Source organism: Leptonotus elevatus, chromosome 3 (genome assembly GCF_054856555.1).
Source record: "Leptonotus elevatus isolate MCC_2025b chromosome 3, RoL_Lele_1.0, whole genome shotgun sequence".
Taxonomy (NCBI): Eukaryota; Metazoa; Chordata; class Actinopteri; order Syngnathiformes; family Syngnathidae; genus Leptonotus; species Leptonotus elevatus.
The window spans coordinates 29,343,274-29,364,045 of record NC_141241.1 but is presented as its reverse complement, the minus strand read 5'-3'; the positions used below and the strand labels follow the sequence as shown (position 1 = coordinate 29,364,045).

Genomic DNA, 20,772 nt, shown 5'->3' with positions numbered 1-20,772 from the left:
CGGTGTCATTTAGTACCTTTATTTTCACTTTAAGCGAGGAGAAGTCGCACTATTTTGATCTCTTTTCAATGTAATTTTCGCCGTTTTTCCCTCTTCATTTTCGATCAATCATAAGTTTTCAACCTGCTCTCATTTGGTCATTTTTCATCCGATTAAAAATCTGAGAACATGCTCGCGTTCCCCAAACCCTTGCCGTTCTAACAAGCCATTTCTGGAATCTGTATCTTCAACCGTTAAGTCGCGAGAGGCTTTTGTTTGAGGTGAGCGTAATCCTATACAAATCAATGGAGTGTTGGTGCGTGACGTCTCCTCACAACTTAAAATCAAATGTGTGTGCGTGAATGTGCATGTTTTGTAAAGGGGCAGTGAGATACTGTTAATTATGGTAGATTCCACATTTCTTGACCGATTTCAATGGTTTGAATTTTAAACTGTTCAGCTCATTGAAATGTTACTTAAAATCAAATGTGTGTGCGTGAATGTGCATGTTTCTTAAAGGGGCAGTAACATACTGTTGATTTTGGTTAACTTCCACATTTCTTGACCGATTTCAATGGTTTAAATTTTAAACTGTTCAGCTCATTGAAATGTTGGTTAAAATCAAATGTGTGTGCGTGAATGTGCATATTTCTTAAAGGGACAGTAAGATACTTTATTTGATCTTGATTATGGTTAACTTGCACATTTCTTGAGCGATTTCAACGGTTGAAATTTTAAACTGTTCAGCTCATTGAAAAGAGTTGCAAGAGTTAGCAGGCCCATTCAAAATTTCCGCGGGAATTTTTCTAGTTTATTTATTGTATTTATTTTTTAGGGGGGTTCTGGGGACTCAGAAAATTACTCAGACCTGATTGGAGCCGACTGCCACAAATAAAAAAATAAAATTAAATAAAACTGCACCTTTCAGAGTGGCCTTTTATTGTGGGCAGTCTAAGGCACACTAATCATGGTGCCTATCAGCATCTTGATATGGCACACCTGTGAGGTGGGATGGATTATCTCAGCAAAGGAGAAGTGCTACTATCACATATTTAGGCCCGTCCACACGAAAGCCAGTTTCAATGTATCCTCATAAATTTCATACCGTTCAGGCCGTTCATCCACACGATGGCGCGGTTTCGGAGCTTGAAACCGATCACTTTTGAAGCTGGGCTCCAGAATGGAAAGATTTCAAAACGCGCCCCGTATGCATCCGTCTGGACACCATATGCAGGATACTGCTCCAGTGATGACGTAATGGTCGCAGCTCGATGACGACGCATTGTCGCAGATTGATGACGTATGCGCCAATTCTCGCGTGACTGTGCGCGAACCGTCAGTCTGTCAACAACAATGGAGGATAGCCGTGTCGTAGTCGTTTTGCGCAAAATATTTTATCACCCGCCATTGTCACTTCTCCTGTGTTTGTCTTTTTCATGTTGTATTGATACATGCAAAGCCATGTTTGTTCTGTAGATTGCAATAAAGTTCAAATAAAAAGTGTTCGTCTTCTTCGCTGATTCTTCTTCTACGCTTTCCGTTAACTCCCTGTGGCCGCGCTACAGCGCCACTCCAGACTTGGCATATACATTACAGCCGTTAAAAGGCTTTTGGACACACGCAAGTCTTTAAATGCTTCTGTGTGTACGAGATTTGTTTGAGGAACGAAGCCGGCTTTTCTTCCGTCTGGACGGGGCCTAAAACTGGATTGTGAACAATACTTGAGAGAAATAGTGATATTGTGTATGTGGAAGAAGTTTACTCATCCGGACTTGCTGTGTCAGTCATGTCAGTGACAGCAACGCAGATCGAGTAACAGCACCTGACAATGTGTTGACTCCTCAACGCTTGCACCTCGTCAGTGGCCATGCCTTAGTGTGAATGTAGTCATTTAAATTAAAAGTAGAAATTGATTCATTAAGAAAGAGATCCCGGAATTGAAGATTATCTCTGGATTACAAAGCACGTAACCGGACTGTGACGACGCTCTTCTAAGATATGATGGCGTGTTATGATGTGCGCGTCATTCATTCATACATTCCAGGGTTCTTCCTGGCTCAAATTGAGGCAGAGGTGGTATCACCCTGACTATAATGGATGTCTACCGATACCAGGTATCGGTATCGGTGCCAATACCAGTCTTATTTTAATCGGTACTCGCGGCGGTGACCTATACCATTATCGACCACCCTCCAGCTGCCATTTTACGATCAGGGACTAGAAATTAAATGAATACAAAGTTGTCATTAATTTGTTGCCATTTTTTAACTACATTCATTAAAAATGCATCCACTAGTACATGATAAATCGTAAATCTATTCAGCATTGTTGTAAAACACTATTATGTTTATTGTATATACTGTGTTTTTATGACTTTGTCGATGGCTGGAGTGTGCCACCTCTGCCTCACAATCAGGAAATGAGCATGTGCAACGGTTGCTCCATGATCTGTTTCTTCTTTGGTACTTTAAAGTTTTGTTTTTTTAGAAGGGGGGAGAAAAAAAAAAAAGTCTGTTTCTTCTTCGGTTGTTGCTTCAGGTCTTTCCAGTGCACTGCTGTTGATATAGCGCCTCCCTAATGGCGCAACACTGCAACTGCAGTTAAAATGCGTTGCTGCTGAGCTCAATCAACACAGCTGGAGCGCTGTGTTGAGCGATATCAGTGGCTCAGGCTGGAAGTTGCGAACAAATTAGTTGGAGGTGGCACAGGAAAAACCATGCATTCATTATGGTGGACTTCGACTTTTTTTGGTTGCTATGTCCATCCATCCAACCATTATCAGAACCGCTTATACTCACAACATTTATATAAACCATCTGTGAATTCCGTTTAAGGAGAGGAAATCCGGGTTGGTTTTAATAAACAGGTGCAAGATGCGGCGCTAGCTAGCAGCAAGGCAAAAAACACTACTTGGTTACGATGCATACTGTCTAATAATTGCTTATTTTCATACACTTCTATTACATTTTTTTACCTTTGTGCTGCTGGGACCCCAAGGAGGCTATTTGTGAAGAAATCTAAAAATCGACCTTTTCGTGCAAACTGTACATTTTCGTGTGTAGCTGGATAAACATCCTTCCGACATCCGGACCATTTTGCCGGAGCGGGTCACATATGAAACATACAATCACTTTACCGAGAAGAAATCTCAAGAATGTCAAGACATTCTAGACCAATATGTGCTGCTGAGTGCCACTAAGCTTGGTCTCAGCCCTATGACTAATTCGACAGGAAAGTAAAAAAATAAAAAATAAAATCCCATAGAACCTTTGTGGAAGGAGTTGAAAGCTAAAACAGCTGAGGCAGTTTTCTTATGAAAGTGGGCCAAGGTATACTAGTCTCTTGAGCGTTAATTAAATAATTTTTATGCAGTGATTGCCTCAAAAGGTCCTGCCTTTTTTTTTTTCTAAAAAAGGTACCATTAATTTATCCAGGCTAGTTTTTTTGTGACCCAACAGAATTATCATTGCATGATAATTATGGGCCTGCTAAGCGGAGCAAGCAGCAGCGAAGCTGCTGCTTGCGGAGCAAGCAGGCACATATTACTATCCACCCTAGAAAAGTGTTTATTCTTCTTATTTTTATTATTATGGGCCTGCTAAGCGGAGCAAGCAGCAGCGAAGCTGCTGCTTGCGGAGCAAGCAGGCACATATTACTATCCTAGAAAAAGGGTTTATTTTTTTTATTATGGGCCTGCTAAGCGGAGCAAGCAGCAGCGAAGCTGCTGCTTGCGGAGCAAGCAGGCACATATTACTATCCACCCTAGAAAAGTGTTTAATATTATTTTTATATTATCTTCCAGCGACTTTTCCGCAAAAATAGGGCCCGAACCGTAGATCGCACCGGGACAAAAGAGGTATCAAACGATGCGGCTCGATCTGACTCGCTGCGCTATTATTTTTATAAGAATTCCCAGTTACCATGGCGACGCTATTCCCAAAAAACTCCCAAATAAAGTCCCATAGGAATGAATGGGAATCCGAAAGAGATCAACTCCAATCAAGCACCTTTTTCAAAGACACGCTGCGCGCGCATACATTAACCGACCGATATGAAAATTAGCTCATTTTGTTGGAATTTTTGTCATCTTTAGCTCAGTGTCAAAAAAAAATTTAAGGAATGAAAGCTCTCCCCCCTGTGAGGGTTCAAAGACAGTGAGCAAAGGGGAAAAGTCGCCTATTTAGAGTGTGACTAATTAAGGCTTCAGTGACGGGAACCAAAAAATCTATTTCCAAAAGTTTCACTTCAACTCGTCACCATGGCCACAATCTTTGCTCACTAGACATCAAATTCGCACATTTTGTAGCCACAAGCCTCTGCTTTCTGAAGAACTAAGTTTTATTTGGCTACGGTGTCATTTAGTACCTTTATTTTCACTTTAAGCGAGGAGAAGTCGGACTTTGACGCCTATCTCCTCCATGTTAATTTCGCCGTTTTTTCCCTCTTCATTTTCGATCAATCATAAGTTTTCAACCTGCTCTCATTTGGTCATTTTTCATCCGATTAAAAAACTGAGAACATGCTCGCGTTCCCCAAACCCTTGCCGTTTTAACGAGCCATTTCTGGAATCTGCATCTTCAACCGTTAAGTCGCGAGAGGCTTTTGTTTGAGGTGAGCGTAATCCTATACAAATCAATGGAGTGTTGGTGCGTGACGTCTCCTCACAACTTAAAATCAAATGTGTGTGCGTGAATGTGCATGTTTTGTAAAGGGGCAGTGAGATACTGTTAATTATGGTAGATTCCACATTTCTTGACCGATTTCAATGGTTTGAATTTTAAACTGTTCAGCTCATTGAAATGTTACTTAAAATCAAATGTGTGTGCGTGAATGTGCATGTTTCTTAAAGGGGCAGTAACATAGTGTTGATTTTGGTACAAATCAATGGAGTGTTGGTGCGTGACGTCTCCTCACAACTTAAAATCAAATGTGTGTGCGTGAATGTGCATGTTTTGTAAAGGGGCAGTGAGATGCTGTTAATTATGGTAGATTCCACATTTCTTGACCGATTTCAATGGTTTGAATTTTAAACTGTTCAGCTCATTGAAATGTTACTTAAAATCAAATGTGTGTGCGTGAATTTGCATGTTTCTTAAAGGGGCAGTAACATACTGTTGATTTTGGTTAACTTGCACATTTCTTGAGCGATTTCAATGGTTGAAAGTTTAAACTGTTCAGCTCATTGAAAAGAGTTAGCAGGCCCATTCAAAATTTCCGCGGGAATTTTTCTAGTTATGGGCCTGCTAAGCGGAGCAAGCAGCAGCGAAGCTGCTGCTTGCGGAGCAAGCAGGCACATATTACTATCCACCCTAGAAAAGGGTTTATTATTATGGGCCTGCTAAGCGGAGCAAGCAGCAGCGAAGCTGCTGCTTGCGGAGCAAGCAGGCACATATTACTATCCTAGAAAAAGGGTTTATTTTTTTTATTCTTATTTTTCTTATTTTTTAATCTTCCACAGTTTTTTCCGCAAGAATGCAGCCCGTACCGTACATCGCACCGGGACAAATGAAGTATCAAACGATGCGGCTCGATCTGACTCGGTGCGCTATTATTTTTATAAGAATTCCCAGTTACCATGGCGACGCTATTCCCAAAAAACTCCCAAATAAAAGTCCCATAGGAATGAATGGGAAAAGGAAAGACAAAATCACACATCAAGCACCTTTTTCAAAGAGACGCTGCGCGCGCATACGTTAACCGATTGATATGAAAATTAGCTCATTTTGTTGGAATTTTTGTCATCTTTAACTCAGTGTCAAAAAAAAAATTAAGGAATGAAAGCTCTTCCCCCTGTGCGGGTTCAAAGACAGTGAGTGTAATCGCCACTCTGATACCCAATTAAGGCTTCAGTGACGGGAACCAAAAAAATCTATTTCCAAAAGTTTCACTTCAACTCGTCACCATGGCCACAATCTTTGCTCACTAGACATCAAATTCGCACATTTTGTAGCCACAAGCCTCTGCTTTCTGAAGAACTAAGTTTTATTTGGCTAAGGTGTCATTTAGTACCTTTATTTTCACTTTAAGCGAGGAGAAGTCGCACATTTTTGATCTCTTTTCAATGTAATTTTCGCCCTTTTTGCCTCTTCATTTTCGATCAATCATAAGTTTTCAACCTGCTCTCATTTGGTCATTTTTCATCCGATTAAAAAACTGAGAACATGCTCGCGTTCCCCAAACCCTTGCCGTTCTAACGAGCCATTTCTGGAATCTGCATCTTCAACCGTTAAGTCGCGAGAGGCTTTTGTTTGAGGTGAGCGTAATCCTATACAAATCAATGGAGTGTTGGTGCGTGACGTCTCCTCACAACTTAAAATCAAATGTGTGTGCGTGAATGTGCATGTTTTGTAAAGGGGCAGTGAGATACTGTTAATTATGGTAGATTCCACATTTCTTGACCGATTTCAATGGTTTGAATTTTAAACTGTTCAGCTCATTGAAATGTTAGTTAAAATCAAATGTGTGTGCGTGAATGTGCATGTTTCTTAAAGGGGCAGTAACATACTGTTGATTTTGGTTAACTTCCACATTTCTTGACCGATTTCAATGGTTGAAATTTTAAACTGTTCAGCTCATTGAAATGTTGGTTAAAATCAAATGTGTGTGCGTGAATGTGCATGTTTCTTAAAGGGGCAGTAAGATACTTTATTTGATCTTGATTATGGTTAACTTTTACATTTCTTGAGCGATTTCAATGGTTGAAATTTTAAACTGTTCATCTCATTGAAATGTTAGTTAAAATCAAATGTGTGTGCGTGAATGTGCATGTTTCTTAAAGGGGCAGTAATACTTTTAGTAGATTATGGTTAACTTCCACATTTCTTGACCGATTTCAACGGTTGAAATTTTCAACTGTTCAGCTCATTGAAAAGAGTTGCAAGAGTTAGCAGGCCCATTCAAAATTTCCGCGGGAATTTTTCTAGTTTTTTTTCTTTTTTATTCTTCCACCGACTTTTCCGCAAAAATGCGGCCCGAACCGTAGATCGCACCGGGACAAAAGAGGTATCAAACGATGCGGCTCGCTCTGACTCGCTGCGCTATTATTTTTATAAGAATTCCCAGTTACCATGGCGACGCTATTCCCAAAAAACTCCCAAATAAAGTCCCATAGGAATGAATGGGAATCCGAAAGAGATCAACTCCAATCAAGCACCTTTTTCAAAGACACGCTGCGCGCGCATACATTAACCGACCGATATGAAAATTAGCTCATTTTGTTGGAATTTTTGTCATCTTTAGCTCAGTGTCAAAAAAAATTTTAAGGAATGAAAGCTCTCCCCCCTGTGAGGGTTCAAAGACAGTGAGCAAAGGGGTGAAAGTCGCCTTTCTTGCATCAGTTAGAGCGTGACTAATTAAGGTCTGAGTGGTGGGAACCAAAAAATATATTTCCAAAAGTTTCACTTCAACTCGTCACCATGGCCACAATCTTTGCTCACTAGACATCAAATTCGCACATTTTGTAGCCACAAGCCTCTGCTTTCTGAAGAACTAAGTTTTATTTGGCTAAGGTGTCATTTAGTACCTTTATTTTCACTTTAAGCGAGGAGAAGTCGCACATTTTTGATCTCTTTTCAATGTAATTTTCGCCGTTTTTGCCTCTTCATTTTCGATCAATCATAAGTTTTCAACCTGCTCTCATTTGGTCATTTTTCATCCGATTAAAAAACTGAGAACATGCTCGCGTTCCCCAAACCCTTGCCGTTCTAACGAGCCATTTCTGGAATCTGCATCTTCAACCGTTAAGTCGCGAGAGGCTTTTGTTTGAGGTGAGCGTAATCCTATACAAATCAATGGAGTGTTGGTGCGTGACGTCTCCTCACAACTTAAATCAAATGTGTGTGCGTGAATGTGCATGTTTTGTAAAGGGGCAGTGAGATACTGTTAATTATGGTAGATTCCACATTTCTTGACCGATTTCAATGGTTTGAATTTTAAACTGTTCAGCTCATTGAAATGTTACTTAAAATCAAATGTGTGTGCGTGAATGTGCATGTTTCTTAAAGGGGCAGTAACATAGTGTTGATTATGGTTAACTTCCACATTTCTTGACCCATTTCAATGGTTGAAAGTTTAAACTGTTCAGCTCATTGAAATGTTGGTTAAAATCAAATGTGTGTGCGTGAATGTGCATATTTCTTAAAGGGACAGTAAGATACTTTATTTGATCTTGATTATGGTTAACTTGCACATTTCTTGAGCGATTTCAATGGTTGAATTTTTAAACTGTTCAGCTCATTGAAATGTTAGTTAAAATCAAATGTGTGTGCGTGAATGTGCATGTTTCTTAAAGGGGCAGTAACATACTGTTGATTTTAGTTAACTTGCACATTTCTTGAGCGATTTCAATGGTTGAAATTTTAAACTGTTCAGCTCATTGAAATGTTACTTAAAATCAAATGTGTGTGCGTGAATGTGCATGTTTCTTAAAGGGGCAGTAACATACTGTTGATTATGGTTAACTTGCACATTTCTTGACCGATTTCAATGGTTGAAAGTTTAAACTGTTCAGCTCATTGAAAAGAGTTAGCAGGCCCATTCAAAATTTCCGCGGGAATTTTTCTAGTTTTTATATTATCTTCCAGCGACTTTTCCGCAAAAATAGGGCCCGAACCGTAGATCGCACCGGGACAAAAGAGGTATCAAACGATGCGGCTCGATCTGACTCGGTGCGGCATTATTTTTCTAAGAATTCCCAGTTACCATGGCGACGCTATTCCCAAAAAACTCCCAAATAAAGTCCCATAGGAATGAATGGGAATCCGAAAGAGATCAACTCCAATCAAGCACCTTTTTCAAAGACACGCTGCGCGCGCATACATTAACCGACCGATATGAAAATTAGCTCATTTTGTTGGAATTTTTGTCATCTTTAGCTCAGTGTCAAAAAAAATTTTAAGGAATGAAAGCTCTCCCCCCTGTGAGGGTTCAAAGACAGTGAGCAAAGGGGAAAAGTCGCCTATTTAGAGTGTGACTAATTAAGGCTTCAGTGACGGGAACCAAAAAATCTATTTCCAAAAGTTTCACTTCAACTCGTCACCATGGCCACAATCTTTGCTCACTAGACCTCAAATTCGCACATTTTGTAGCCACAAGCCTCTGCTTTCTGAAGAACTAAGTTTTATTTGGCTACGGTGTCATTTAGTACCTTTATTTTCACTTTAAGCGAGGAGAAGTCGGACTTTGACGCCTATCTCCTCCATGTTAATTTCGCCGTTTTTTCCCTCTTCATTTTCGATCAATCATAAGTTTTCAACCTGCTCTCATTTGGTCATTTTTCATCCGATTAAAAAACTGAGAACATGCTCGCGTTCCCCAAACCCTTGCCGTTCTAACGAGCCATTTCTGGAATCTGCATCTTCAACCGTTAAGTCGCGAGAGGCTTTTGTTTGAGGTGAGCGTAATCCTATACAAATCAATGGAGTGTTGGTGCGTGACGTCTCCTCACAACTTCAAATCAAATGTGTGTGCGTGAATGTGCATGTTTTGTAAAGGGGCAGTGAGATACTGTTAATTATGGTAGATTCCACATTTCTTGACCGATTTCAATGGTTTGAATTTTAAACTGTTCAGCTCATTGAAATGTTACTTAAAATCAAATGTGTGTGCGTGAATGTGCATGTTTCTTAAAGGGGCAGTAATACTTTTAGTTGATTATAACTTCCACATTTCTTGAGCGATTTCAACGGTTGAAATTTTAAACTGCTCATTGAAAAGAGTTGCAAGAGTTAGCAGGCCCATTCAAAATTTCCGCGGGAATTTTTCTAGTTATGGGCCTGCTAAGCGGAGCAAGCAGCAGCGAAGCTGCTGCTTGCGGAGCAAGCAGGCACATATTACTATCCTAGAAAAAGGGTTTATTTTTTTTATTCTTATTTTTCTTATTTTTTAATCTTCCACAGTTTTTTCCGCAAGAATGCAGCCCGTACCGTACATCGCACCGGGACAAATGAAGTATCAAACGATGCGGCTCGATCTGACTCGATGCGGCATTATTTTTCTAAGAATTCCCACTTACCATGGCGATGCTATTCCCAAAAAACTCCCAAATAAAAGTCCCATAGGAATGAATGGGAAAAGGAAAGACAAAATCACACATCAAGCACCTTTTTCAAAGACACGCTGCGCGCGCATACGTTAACCGATTGATATGAATTTTAGCTCATTTTGTTGGAATTTTTCCCATCTTTAGCTCAGTGTCAAAAAACAAATTAAGGAATGAAAGCTCTTCCCCCTGTGCGGGTTCAAAGACAGTGAGTGTAATCGCCACTCTGATACCCAATTAAGCTTTCAGTGACGGGAACCAAAAAATATATTTCCAAAAGTTTCACTTCAACTCGTCACCATGGCCACAATCTTTGCTCACTAGACATCAAATTCGCACATTTTGTAGCCACAAGCCTCTGCTTTCTGAAAAACTAAGTTTTATTTGGCTAAGGTGTCATTTAGTACCTTTATTTTCACTTTAAGCGAGGAGAAGTCGGACTTTGGCGCCTATCTCCTCCATGTAAATTTCGCCGTTTTTTCCCTCTTCATTTTCGATCAATCATAAGTTTTCAACCTGCTCTCATTTGGTCATTTTTCATCCGATTAAAAAACTGAGAACATGCTCGCGTTCCCCAAACCCTTGCCGTTCTAACGAGCCATTTCTGGAATCTGCATCTTCAACCGTTAAGTCGCGAGAGGCTTTTGTTTGAGGTGAGCGTAATCCTATACAAATCAATGGAGTGTTGGTGCGTGACGTCTCCTCACAACTTAAAATCAAATGTGTGTGCGTGAATGTGCATGTTTTGTAAAGGGGCAGTGAGATACTGTTAATTATGGTAGATTCCACATTTCTTGACCGATTTCAATGGTTTGAATTTTAAACTGTTCAGCTCATTGAAATGTTACTTAAAATCAAATGTGTGTGCGTGAATGTGCATGTTTCTTAAAGGGGCAGTAACATAGTGTTGATTATGGTTAACTTCCACATTTCTTGACCGATTTCAATGGTTTAAATTTTAAACTGTTCAGCTCATTGAAATGTTGGTTAAAATAAAATGTGTGTGCGTGAATGTGCATATTTCTTAAAGGGACAGTAAGATACTTTATTTGATCTTGATTATGGTTAACTTTTACATTTCTTGAGCGATTTCAATGGTTGAAATTTTAAACTGTTCAGCTCATTGAAATGTTAGTTAAAATCAAATGTATGTGCGTGAATGTGCATGTTTCTTAAAGGGGCAGTAATACTTTTAGTTGATTATAACTTCCACATTTCTTGAGCGATTTCAACGGTTGAAATTTTAAACTGCTCATTGAAAAGAGTTGCAAGAGTTAGCAGGCCCATTCAAAATTTCCGCGGGAATTTTTCTAGTTTTTCTTCTTATTTTTTAATCTTCCGCGTTTTTTCTGCTAAAATGCGGCCCGTACCGTAGATCGCACCGGGACAAATGAGGTATCAAACGATGCGGCTCGATCTGACTCGGTGCGCTATTATTTTTATAAGAATTCCCAGTTACCATGGCGACGCTATTCCCAAAAAACTCCCAAATAAAAGTCCCATAGGAATGAATGGGAAAAGGAAAGACAAAATCACACATCAAGCACCTTTTTCAAAGAGACGCTGCGCGCGCATACGTTAACCGATTGATATGAAAATTAGCTCATTTTGTTGGAATTTTTGTCATCTTTAACTCAGTGTCAAAAAAAAAATTAAGGAATGAAAGCTCTTCCCCCTGTGCGGGTTCAAAGACAGTGAGTGTAATCGCCACTCTGATACCCAATTAAGGCTTCAGTGACGGGAACCAAAAAATCTATTTCCAAAAGTTTCACTTCAACTCGTCACCATGGCCACAATCTTTGCTCACTAGACATCAAATTCGCACATTTTGTAGCCACAAGCCTCTGCTTTCTGAAGAACTAAGTTTTATTTGGCTAAGGTTTCATTTAGTACCTTTATTTTCACTTTAAGCGAGGAGAAGTCGCACATTTTTGATCTCTTTTCAATGTAATTTTCGCCCTTTTTCCCTCTTCATTTTCGATCAATCATAAGTTTTCAACCTGCTCTCATTTGGTCATTTTTCATCCGATTAAAAAACTGAGAACATGCTCGCGTTCCCCAAACCCTTGCCGTTCTAACGAGCCATTTCTGGAATCTGCATCTTCAACCGTTAAGTCGCGAGAGGCTTTTGTTTGAGGTGAGCGTAATCCTATACAAATCAATGGAGTGTTGGTGCGTGACGTCTCCTCACAACTTAAAATCAAATGTGTGTGCGTGAATGTGCATGTTTTGTAAAGGGGCAGTGAGATACTGTTAATTATGGTAGATTCCACATTTCTTGACCGATTTCAATGGTTTGAATTTTAAACTGTTCAGCTCATTGAAATGTTACTTAAAATCAAATGTGTGTGCGTGAATGTGCATGTTTCTTAAAGGGGCAGTAACATACTGTTAATTATGGTTAACTTTTACATTTCTTGAGCTATTTCAATGGTTGAAATTTTAAACTGTTCAGCTCATTGAAATGTTGGTTAAAATCAAATGTGTGTGCGTGAATGTGCATATTTCTTAAAGGGACAGTAAGATACTTTATTTGATCTTGATTATGGTTAACTTTTACATTTCTTGAGCGATTTCAATGGTTTAAATTTTAAACTTTTCAGCTCATTGAAATGTTGGTTATAATCAAATGTGTCTGCGTGAATGTGCATGTTTCTTAAAGGGGCAGTAATACTTTTAGTAGATTATGGTTAACTTCCACATTTCTTGAGCGATTTCAACGGTTGAAATTTTAAACTGTTCAGCTCATTGAAAAGAGTTGCAAGAGTTAGCAGGCCCATTCAAAATTTCCGCGGGAATTTTTCTAGTTCATAATCACTGTTGTCAAGTTATTTTATATTTTAAATAAATGTTATGAGATCTTGCATGCTTGAAATTGTATTTTGGTTGCCACGGTTTACAGTTGGAATGCTGCTTTTATTTTATTTTTGTATTGAAAAAAATAACTTGTTGCAACGATTTCAGTATGTCTATCTGTGAAAATGTATTTGACCAATACTGTTGTTATAGTTTTGTCACTATGTTTGGTGCCATGAAATTTGAACATTTCATCAACTTCAAGTTCTCCATGTTGTCTTGGCCAAGATGTCACTTGTGGTTACCATTCTGAAAACGTTCCACTGCATTGTTGTCATTTCCCAAGTTTGATCCCCATTCACTGACCTGTTGACACTTGCACGACCGCACACAGTCAGCTGAGTTTCAGCATGATCTTAATAAGCTTAAACTCAGCCTTGACATGTTGACACATGCAGGATATAAAGTTACAAATAGTTGAACTCATAAATGTGCAATAAGTACTTCAACATCAGTCAGCAACATCTAATTACAAAGCAAAGAAAAGAAAACATAGCTGTACTTGTCCATCAAACAGAGACTGAAATGTCAAAGACAGGCTGGCAGTGGTGTAGTTCAGGGTATATGCGTGTATATGGCATATATCCACTTCTTTTTCAGTCAGTTTTGCATCTACCCACTTCTAAATCCTCAGTTTTGCGTCTACCCACTTCTAAATCCTCCTTGATGCGCACTGTTCAGTAATATGTGAAGATGGTGAAGCAATGGCCCACCCTCCTCTGCCTCTAATTGGCTGGTAGGCGATGCCTTTGCTGATTAGATTGGCTAACTTGCATAAGAACTGATGAGCCAATTGTAAGCAGAGTAGGGAGGGTCATAGACAGGGTGAATGGTCCTTCTAATAATGTCCTGAGCGCCGTCAGCATTCCGGAGTTTTAGCTTAACCATAGTGCATCGCGCTCATACACCAGAGACTACTTGCGGTGTTGTTTCGATCCCCGCAATAGGCACGGCCGGTTACACTCTTACCTACATGATCTAGTTTTGTTTTAGTAGCTAGGCTTGTAGTTGATTTTAAAGTAAGTTAAAACACAAGAATGGAGATATGTACTTTAAGATTCTGCCTAAAACAATATTGAGATCTAATAGTTTTTCAAAATTTTTGTTCATTGTTCACTAAATATTGTTTTACATTATTTATCAGATGTGGGCATTCCGTCAATATTGACGTCAATCCGTTCTGCACTCAATGTGCTAAAGGCAGAGTGAATTCTCTGTGTAAGTAGGATTTTTTATTCGTGATGATTGTTTAAGATAATAATTTGATGAAATGTACTTTATTAATGGTGATTAATTTTGTGTGGTGGTCTTAAAATTGGAAGTGTGTTATGCAGTGTGCGGTTTCTACAACTAGGTGCCAGTAATGCCTAGCACATAGAGCTAAAGTTAGGTCGGGGGGAAAAGTGGGCATTCCGTCAATATTGACGGAAGTTCCGCCAGTAAAGTCAACGACGGATGCCATGGCGGACGTCCGTTTTGCTGAGGGAATGACAAATGACGGATTGTTAATTACATTACCATTTGGCTTGAATTATTGACGGATTGACAATGACTGAAGGGTGTCCTGACTGTTGATGATTGTCGAAAGACAGATGCTCAAAATTCATTGACACGCCCGCCTCTGGCCGCCTTTGTTACCAGCAATAACTACAAATTGCTAAATAATTTTATTATTGCGAGCAAGTAAAAATTATGGATTTTTCTTACGTCAATGTATCTTAAACAGGACGGTTTTCTGGACTACTTAAAAAAAAAAAAAAAGTGGAACTTTCAAGTATACCCACTTTCTTCAAGGACCACTACACCACTGCAGGTGGGGTACTTTCTTTGTCATTAATTTAATGTGGTCATCAAAGAGAAATTGTGAGTCAAGTTTGCCTTACTGTATACTCAATTCATACCTTTTCACTAACTAACTAACTAACTAACTAACCCATCCATACTCATCCATTTTCTTTACCATGTATCCTCATTAGGGTCACAGGTGAGCTGGAGCTTATTACAGCTGACTGGACAAGAAGGTTTGAAAGCCAATTGCAGGGCATAAAGGACAGAGGAAGGCCTGAACTCAGATACCCAGTGTGCTAACTACTCATCCACACCCGCCGCCATGGATGGGCCATAGGGGTCCATGCCCGCCCAGCAAGATGATTATGCCCCCCCCCCCCCCCATTTGAAGCATAGAAATAAATAAACATTTTTAATAATTTTATATTTTTAATAGTAGCTATTTTTGTGTTTTAAAATACTAATGTTGAGTTGTTTATCACTAAGACATTAAAAATATGAAGAAATAGTGGTGTGATTTTGTTTGATTGATGGCCAGTCTTATCTGCAACAGCCAATCACGGCCTTACTGAAAATAATGTTAGGTACGCTGGCTTATACGCGACAAATACGTCAATGTTGCCGTCCGTACATTTTTCAAAGTGAAGCTGCAAGTTATTTTTTTTTTGTCTTGTGTACTGTGGCAAGACATGTCTGGATAACATGTACGTACGTAGTATGAAATAAAGAGTTCCATGGACGCTGGGGCACACAACCAGCGTAGGGCAAGTGAGGAGTGACATACTACATTAGTCGGCAGCTAAAGAGTCACTTGAAAATAGAAACCACGGGAGCCACATCATTTGGGCATCTAAAATGAGGTTGGATTTTGCTTTCCTTTTTAATTCTGCTGTAACACTGTTCAAACAGGTGTCCCGTTTGAAGCGATATGTCAGCACATCCGCTGGATTGGATATTGAATGTGGCAATTGTATTTGCCATTAAATCGGCAAATAAATAGTAAGATTGAGTTAGAATGGGATAATACAATCAAAGGTAATGGCTCCTTATTAATCCAATGAGTTGTGGCTTGATGATACATCTCCAAAGAGAAAGTGAACAAGGCATCTTTACAAATTGTTTCACTTTGCCTCATCAAATATGGCTGTGGCGTCAACGTACTCACAACGGTGTTGCTGTCTACTGTATGTGTATGTACTGCAAAGACTGTCTATGATAATACTTGTCAGCGGGCGCCATTTAATGGATGGATGCACGGCAGTGCTACATGAATTTATCCGGATGTATGGGGCAAGTTAATGTTGTCTGTAGTGTATTGATAATAATTGGGGTCCCCCTTAAGAGTGGGCTCTGGCGACAAGTCTGCACTCATTTTAAATAACAAAAATCCAATTAATTTATTTATTTTGGTTGTTCGTTTGTTTGTTTGAAGACTAAATGATAATAATGATCAGACATTCCAATTGTGCAATCCAATCTCATAATTCATTAATATTTGGGTCAAAATTAATATAGATTGGTTTAAAAGTAATTATGAATCCCAAGATCAAATGAACAAATGTTCACATGCACCAAAATGCAACTGCTCGCTTTTCAAAGGTGTTGCAATCACTCCAGAGTTCTCCACATGACAAGTCACTGCACACACACATTTCAACTTGCCTGAAAGTAGAGAAAAGGTATGAATGTTTTTGAGAAAATAAAAATTCCAAAATTAAAGAGTTACTTGTGTCTTGTACCAGAAGGGTTTAGTGTTATGGACTGATAAGCGGTCTGTATGCCAAGACCTTGTAATGCTGTTACCATATATTAGCAGCTGACCTCTTAGGTGAACTTACTCACACAAATAACTAAAATGCAGTGACATTATAATCAAAGACTTCAACAGTAAATTACGTTCAAATCACCTCAACCTGTTTGACTAAATGTTTCCCTTTGGCCATGACTGTGATTTGTATAGAGCTCATTACTTCCCAATATTATTAGAGGCATCATGTAAACAGGACAGAAAGTTGTCAAATGTAAAAATAAATAAAATACAGCACGGACATAGCACAACTGGGAAATAAAGTGTCTGTGGTTTTGTCTACTTCTAACAAATACAGAGACAATGCAATCTTAAATTACACCGTTTGACCTGAAATATCACACACAGTTTACACACACCCTCCTTAAGGTTATGAAACAGCACTTTGTTTGCTCTTTTCCTTCAACACAGACCGCTGACATTTCACAGATTTGTGGTTTAAACAGCCAGAAACAGCAACCTCAGCATCGCATGGGACAAATTTTTGGGGTGCAGCCACCATTCAGAGGTCCCATCAGTGGATTAATGTGTCTAGGCACAGCAGGTAATCCACTAGTTGATGCACTGCTCCTCAGAGCAAAGATAAATGTTGTCACTCAACACAACGCAATCACTTCCTCTTCCTGATTTAGATATTAAACATGTGCGTAGAGATGATGCATACCTTAAGTATATGGCTGAAGGACAACTGGGATTGTTATATAATTTTTTTAAAGCCAAATCTTACTTGTAATACAGGTACTGCATACAAATGCAATACTTACAAAAGTGAAATCTGAAGTTACAGTTACAATAATGTAGAATTCTTGTGAAACATTATTATGTAACTAGACAACGTGCATTGTCTGGAGAAATTGTGTGGGAATGCTGAATAGCTGAATGTTAATAGTTGAATACTGCGCTGAATGCTCATGAAGTAAATTGAAAGATAAATTCTGAGAAAATTACAAATAATTAATTGTAGTTGAAAGATAAATGAATAAAAAGAACACTTGAACTGCAGTATGTCTAAGGTGCTCGCTGCACTAGCTGAAGAGTTATCCAAGCGGGGATTGAACCCAGGTCCTCCGTGGTGTCAGGCAATTGCTCTAACCAGTGAACCACTGCTGCCATAGAAGAATCTGTGACGTATATAATTGTAGTGAATACATCAGTACATACTGAACTTGCATTGAATTTGAGTTTTGAATATAGAATGGAATAATAACTATAATGATGAATGACATCAAAAGTAATGGCTGTGTAATATTTTGACAATGATCATTCAGAATTGCATTTGTACTAAAGAGTGGTCAAAGCGGAATTTGAACCCAGCTACACTGATCACCAGTCCTTTCCCTTAACCACTGGAAAACACTCCAGCCATAGAACAGCATTCCCACAATGAATGGTAATCTCAGCTAAAACCCATCGATGGATGCCAAAAACTAAACATGCCAAAAACTAAAAAGTGGACACAAAGGTGTTAATTTACTTTCTAGTGCCTGGTAATGCTTGTGGCATTTTTACATACTTGTCATATTCAAAACATTCTCTTGCTGTCTTTTGACATCTCTTGCCAATCAAATGTATCAAGGCACTCCTCCAAACAACAGCAAACAAATAAAAAATGAATAAATAAAAACTTCAGTTTCAAATAAAATAAGTTCACTGAGAACAAAATTAATATGTTTGACTGCATGGACCGATGATAAAATTATACTTGGTGAAAAAACATGGGAACTTCTGAGTCATCACAGCTATTTATAGTGTTTGCTAACCACTAAAGCCATGGAAGTTGAGTCTGGAGTACTGAGGGATGCCACACATACATACGGCCTCAAACACCCTCAAATATCAACTGTCTGACTTAGTAATGCCTTGCACTGCAATGGATCATACATTTGGTACAAGACTGTATCAAAATCTTTACAGTATACACGACAGATATTTAGTGGTAACACCTCTGTATGCAAAATTAAACAAAACTCTATTTTGTGTGGCCTACAAGAATATGTTTTTTGAGAGAAAAAATAATGTGATCTTGCAGTTGACTGTTAAAACCCTTTAAAGGGCCAGTGTGTATATTTTTTGGGCCATCTAGTGGTAAACTAATATAATGCAGTGACCTAAGAGCAGGGGTGAGATAAAAAAATAAAAATAAAATTAGAATTGGAAAAAAATATATATATAATGAACCAAATTCATTTTAAAATCATTACATTCTTGAATTGTATCGCCTCCCATGTATCGAGACACCTATCGAATTGTCTTTCATGAGAGATCCACAGCAGGTATAAATCAGCATAAATGTTTTTTTTTCCTTTACATTAAATAAACCTGTATAGCGTTTGGGCTTTGGAGACATTTTACATGTTGTTGCTATATCAAATTTAATCATATTCCTACTAAATCTGTTATGACTGTATTTTGGGTTGGGTCACTGGGTCATAGTCACATGGGTCAGAGTGTTTTGGGTTGGGTCCTGTGGTCATTGTGTTAAGATGTTGGTGTTTAATGCTTATGCATATTACGCTTATGCAGGAAAGTGGATCATTGTGTTATGGATGTATTATATGTAGTTACCATGTCATAAAGTCATATTTTTCACATTAAAAAACAGATTGCATTTGTTTTTGGAAGGACTGGAAAAGATTAATGGCATTTCCATCCATTCCAATGAGGAAAGATAACTTATGAATGTTTCGGGTTACAGGTGTGGTCACGGAACAAATTAAACTCATAACTAGGAAGGACCTAAAGAGTATATATTAATGCAAAAATCATCCTGGAGTAACTTTGTTTTGCCAAAGCAGAAGTAGCAACTGTAATATGAGTAAAAAGGCCACTACGATAAAATGAATGGGATTGAAAATCTTTAAAGACTGAAGGATATAGAACTGTGAAAGAGCAAAGACGCTTAGAGGCTGATGCAAAGTGCCACAATCCAACACATCACTTTTAATCATAGCCATGAAGTCTGTGAGCCAGCAATTCCCCAGAGTAGCCCTTGGCATCCAGGTCAAATATATCAGGACTGACTGAAAGAGACTGATTATCACTTGTAAAACAGTCTAATGCTTGGTGAATAAAAGGAATCTAACATTTGGAATAAACATCTCAACTGGCTCACCTAAAATTTATTATTAGGTACATGAGAAAATAGGTGTATCACAGAATCACAGACAAATAAAAGTAAATACTTGCGGATATCAGACATATTGAAGGATACCACAAATTATATTTGGCTTCTGCACTTTTACTGTACTATATACCATACCACACTGTGAATGTACAAATAGCAAAGGCAGATGTGCATACACTATGTAAAAAGTGAAGATATATTGTAGTTTTTCATCAATGTTTGAACATTTCATCCATCCATTTTCTTAACCGCTTGTACTCACAAGGGTTGCGGGGGGCGCTGGAGCCTATCCCAGATGACTTCGGGCAGTAGGCAGGGTACACCCTGAACTGGTTGTCAGCCAATAGCAGGGCACACAGAGACAAACAACCATCCACACTCACATCTATGGACAATTTTGGAGTGTTCAATTAACCTGCCATGCATGTCTTTGGAATGTGGGAGTAAACTGGAGTATCCGGAGAAAAACCCCACAAGCACAGGGAGAACAGGCAAATTCCACCCAGGAAGGCCGAAGCCCGGACTTGATCTCACGTCCTCTGCACTGGGAGGTGGACGTGCTAACCAGTCAGCCACCGTGCCGCTGGAACATTTCATTTAATAGTAAATTACAGTAAAGTAATATGTAATAAAATGACATACATATCTATAACTAGAAGCGATGTATAGAAAATAAATGGGTGAATGATTGTTTGCAAACAGTATTTCCATAATCAAAGCAGGTTCTCTGTAAAAACAAGTTGAGAAGTTGAAAAGCTTGATCCACTGTGTCCTCAGATCGCCCTGTCCTTTCTTTTAGAATGTCAGACTGAAGCCAGTTCTTTTAAACACTCCAACATTCCTGGAGAAATGGCCCAAATATTCCCTTGGTTGAAAGTGTTGGAAAATCCAAACTAGGGTTTCCTCTGACTATCAAATATTTAAATATGGAAAAGCCATAATACAAATGTTATGAGCTGTATCTACAATGGCTGCAATAAAAAGAGAAGTCAAAATAATTCCTTAGTGATTTTATCTGTGAACTTATCTTAAACCTATAAGAGACTCCTGTGTGACGTCGTTTATGTTTTGCGCGTTGCATCACAGGAGCTGGGTGGCAAGAAACAGCATGTTTTACATGTAGTTCTATGGTTTTGGAGGAGGAGTAAGAGAGGTAGTTGGTTCATTCTTGTTGTGCCA

The 20,772-nt window shown here is 38.9% G+C and overlaps 1 protein-coding gene and 1 long non-coding RNA gene across 2 annotated transcripts in view; one reads left to right on the top strand and one right to left on the bottom strand.

Annotated features, from left to right (window-relative positions):
* The window catches only part of cemip (cell migration inducing hyaluronidase 1), a 217,928-nt gene that overhangs the window by 178,520 nt on the left and 18,636 nt on the right, over positions 1-20,772 (bottom strand). The window lies entirely within an intron of this gene.
* On the top strand, positions 13,804-15,024 carry LOC147178129 (uncharacterized). Its single transcript, XR_015094311.1, has 3 exons — positions 13,804-13,893; positions 14,019-14,092; positions 14,851-15,024. It is a non-coding gene; the product is annotated as an uncharacterized LOC147178129 (long non-coding RNA).